The sequence below is a fragment of the Grammomys surdaster genome, unplaced genomic scaffold (assembly GCF_004785775.1).
Source record: "Grammomys surdaster isolate TR1022 unplaced genomic scaffold, NIH_TR_1.0 129, whole genome shotgun sequence".
In the NCBI taxonomy this organism is placed as follows: Eukaryota; Metazoa; Chordata; class Mammalia; order Rodentia; family Muridae; genus Grammomys; species Grammomys surdaster.
In genome coordinates this window covers 6,534,040-6,538,718 of record NW_021604587.1, presented here as the reverse complement: position 1 = coordinate 6,538,718, position 4,679 = coordinate 6,534,040, and the positions used below count along the sequence as shown (strand labels likewise).

Genomic DNA, 4,679 nt, shown 5'->3' with positions numbered 1-4,679 from the left:
GTCAGCTGTGATTGCCTTGTCTTTTAAGATAAAAAAGCTGTTTTTACAGGTTACAAGAATTTGATGACTGCTTTCTGTGTCCCTGACATTTCTTCAGAGTGAGACTATGTCTTGTAATCAGGTGCCAAACATCTGCCACTGCCACCCTCTCACTTCAGCCACACCTGTGTCTTCATCACAGGGCCTCACAGGCAGACACTGTACTACTTGGGCATCCCTCATTTCCCCAAGAGCCATGCTCTCAAAGGATGTATGGAAGCTTAAATGAGTGTTAGCATCAGGCTTGCCATTGAGGACCAGCTCATCCCTGTCTGAAGATTCCTCTAAGAACCCTCTAGCATCCCACTACATCCTGCATCCTCTTTGTCCTGTTTTGTTTCCTTCCCTTTACTAATCTCTGTATTTCACTTACAATTAAATTTGTTTCAAGTCTAGGTTAGTCTGGCCCTGGCCCAAGGCAGGTAATTCTACAACTGTGTGACTCACAGAAGTAATTTTCAAAATCAAAAAGATCTGTGTGTCCCTAAGAAGAATTCTAACTCCAAATGTTAAACTTGTTCCTTTCTGAAATATTAGAGTTCTGAAACTCTGTATTTAAAGTACCTGAGTTCTTATCACAAGTAATGAAAAGATTAACTTTTATTTGCATTTAAATCTAATATTTTATGATATATATTATCCTTAAATATTCCATAAAATTAACTTCCTCTAAAGACAGCAAGTATAAATTATTAACACTTGGTGACACTGTATTTAGATTACTCTCCAAGATGTTATATAAGGCTGAATTACAATTTTCAGAAAGATAAAATCATGACCATCATACAAAATTAAATGTCTGCAAAGGATTTTATTTAAATCATTTATTAATAAAGAAAGCAGTGCTATATTAAAATCATATCAAGAGAACATTTGAAGAATGCACACACACACACACACACACACACACACATATATATATATATATATATGCATATGCACTATAACCTGTGTGATGAAGTAGAAAAAAATAGATATGTGTATGCATTGTGGTTATATCCATAGTACATTCAGAATTCTGAATTCTGAATATTTCCCTACAAACAAAACTCAGGAGCATTGATGTTTCCTGAATGGTTAATGTCAAAAAGGACAAAGATAGACATCTCCCCCTCCCACCATGGACAAATCATTGGCATTGTTATGAAAATTTCATTTTTATTATTATGTTTTCCTATACACCAACTTTTTCTGTAGCTGTGTAAAACAGTCCATTAAACAGAAAGTCAGAAAATCCTAGCACATGAGTCTAGCATTAGATTATCCCACATAGAGTACTGGGTGACAGCTCAGCATCCCACGGAAATGATACCAGAAATACATCTCTCTGGCCCACTGTGAAATCTTAGGCAATTTCTTTCCTAAAAGTATACTGAACGTAAAAATAGACATTTAACACTTTCATCCACCTCATTGAATTCATGCTTGTTAACTATTTGATATGCATACCAGACCATGTTAAAATACCGAGGTAGTATTACATGCTATATCAGGAAAGGACAGTAACCTCCAAACACATCCGAGATTATAGCTTCTGTATTATCATTTTGTGCCAAGGACAGCTGTTGTCCATATAGTGTATACTGTACATGGATGTCTGCTGTATATTTTGCTACACTGTGCATATATTTATATGTGTATATGTTCTTCTAAGATGCCTAGGATATAGAGTGTGTTATTAAGCAAAAACTAAGATCTCACTAATCAACATAATATACAATAAAATTTCTTATTACTTAGGGCTTTTGTTATATATTTATTGAAAATATTCTTCTAGATGAATCAAGACAGGGGAGGTTATTATACATCAGGTTTGAGATTACATACCAAAAGAATTTATGTTAAATAAATTAATGCTTGAGCTTCATTAGAGTCCTACTTCTGAGTTACTTCTATTCAGCCACCAATATCTACTTGTTTCACATGGTATGTCCCGGTGTCAATGAAATCTTCAATGGTTCAAAATTCAAGAGAATTTCTTGCAGAATTTACAATTCATTGGTATCTAAATCTCCTGAGATGTGGTGCTATTACATAATATTTGTTTCACTTCTATTTAGGCATCAGTGCTAAACCTTTATTTTGATCAACTCTCTCCTTATCTCACTACTGCTGTCACAGACTTTGATCCAAAACATTGCAGGCTTTTCTGTGATGTTTAATAGAATTGGTTTCTTTCTCCTTCTTTTAATTTATAAGTGAATATACATATAATAAATTCTATCATCACATCTTGACCAATTCAAATGCTAGCAATTCAGTGTTTAAGAGATGTTAGGAAGCAAAAACATGGAATTTGTATCACCTAGCCCAATATTTATTTCCCAATGAAATTATGTGGAAAGTAGACAAGGAAACCCTGATTCTAGGTAACATAACCAGATAAGGTTCTTGTTCTCCCTGCTAGCCAATTCATCTCAGTAGTAGTAGCTCCTCACAGCATTTGGGTGCATGGTGACAATACTGGACATAGAAATGTTTCATTCATGTATCCACTTGCTTGCTCATTCACTCATTCATTCATTCATCCATTCATTCATTCTTCTGTTCAATATTGATGAAATATAATCTGTGCCAGAATCTATAGTTTAGATGTTGCAACTGAAACTGAATGAGACAGATAAAGTCACTGATGGGCTCACTTCAGAAGTCTTCAGAGCAGGGAGGTTGGAGTCCAAATAAGAACTTGTTTACTCTCCACCAACTTTTTATTTCTTGCTACCTGCTATACCATCTACAAGTACTCATTATAGTCATCTTTGTAATAACTCCCTCATTAGCCAAACTTCAGAGCTAAGACTGGTGTATCAATGTCCCTATTATTCATATATTACTGTTTCTCTTACATGTCAATCATGTTACTATGTGCTTTGTATATGTAGATGTTCCAATGATACAGACATGAATATTTATAAATGCTATATCTTGTTGATGATTATTTAATGACTTTGCCTCTTGAGGCCATTTTTGACTGAAAATCAGATTGGTTTCTGACTCTTTGGGCAACACATGAAAGACTATGGTGGAAAAGCAGAGGCGAAATCTTGGGGCTAGAGCAGGAACATGTAGGGACTACCTAGTTGTCCTAAAGAGTACATATGACCTGGAGACTTGCTGACAGCTCAAATACAGACAGATGGTTTTCTTCATCGATTCCTGTGTTTTTCATGTTAAATTATAGACCACAGTCAGTAAAGACCATAAAATATTACATTTATTGCACTCTGCTGGCCTTTTGTGTAGAACTCATATATAATTATATAAAATTCAAATTTCAAGCTCCATAAATAAAGTTTTATGGGAAAATGCAAAGCTTGAAACACTTACTACCTGGCTCTTTACAGATAAAGAATTGCCGGCGCCCAACTTGTAGCATTTATGTGAACATAGCCCAGATTATTCAAAACCTCGTATAAGAGCATTTTGGTACAAGTACCCCCAAATTATAAAGTCTTTGTCAACACTGACAGTCAAGTGTGCCTACACTTGAGATGTCTCCCTAGGAGTGGCCTAGCACCTCAATACCATGCAACCATTGTCCTTCCACATCACACCCTAAGCTGGTAGAGTAGAAGACAATGGTTCCCTCTGATGCTACCTTCCATGCTCAGCTTCCCATAGCAGCCTGCTCTGGGCCTCCAGCATCTCAGGGTACATTGGTAACAGGTGCCCATACAACTGTGCTCTGAAATGCACTGTCTTTCTTTGAACTTCCTTTGTTAGTCAAGACATTTCTTTTTTGTTCTCTCTTAGAATACCATCTTAAATTTCCTTTGAACAGTATTTTTTTTTTGCAACTATACATAAAAAGGGATTCCACCTACTTCCACTGGTTTTGCTTTCTCTAAGCCTGACAAAAGGAAGGCTTTGATTGTGTCTCTGAACTAAAGGTCTTAGCCAGCCATATGCATGGAAAGGCGAACCAATAGAGTCATAGTCTAATGGTGTGGAACACTCAATAATGTAAGTGGGTGAGGTAGATGGAGAGTTTACTAATGTGGATGTGAAAACAAATATGGTCATTTGATACTTTTGGCTGCAAATACTAAAATATTGTCCACTCTAAATTTAATATGCCCCATGTATACAGTTTGAAAAAGATAACCTTAAATTCAGATGCTGGTTGGAGTTAGAAGCTCAACATTTATTTAAATAAAAGTTGTTGGTTATTAAGAGTCGAAAGAGGCACAAAAATGCTGTATATCTTGGACAGATTATTTATTGCACATGACTTTAGAAAACATAATGATTTCACTTGAATCATCAGGTGTAGGACCCTTCAAACCCCATGGATTGTACAAAAGGTACAATCTTGATTTGAAATTCAAATGTAAGTGCTACTTTTCTCTGAGCTTCAGAAAGAAATGCACTTTCTTTTCATTGCCATTTATACGTCAGGTGCCTCCATCTCAGCACAGCGCAGTGGAGAGAGCAGGTGGTACAGGGAGCACTTTGAATGTTAATTATTTTTTTCATTTATTTCACTGTGAGGATTTGTTTTTATAATCAAGATGGAAACAATTAGAGATCTTGCTGCCTGAGTGTTTCACTGCATTTGTTTTATGACATCTGCCTCAATGAGAGAGAAAGAAGGAAAGAAAGAAAGAAAGAAAGAAAGAAAGAAAGAAAGAAAGAAAGAA

At 35.8% G+C, this 4,679-nt stretch overlaps 1 protein-coding gene across 1 annotated transcript in view; it reads left to right on the top strand.

Annotated features, from left to right (window-relative positions):
* Nucleotides 1-4,679, top strand: part of Macrod2 (mono-ADP ribosylhydrolase 2) — a 1,849,434-nt gene that overhangs the window by 1,789,818 nt on the left and 54,937 nt on the right. The window lies entirely within an intron of this gene.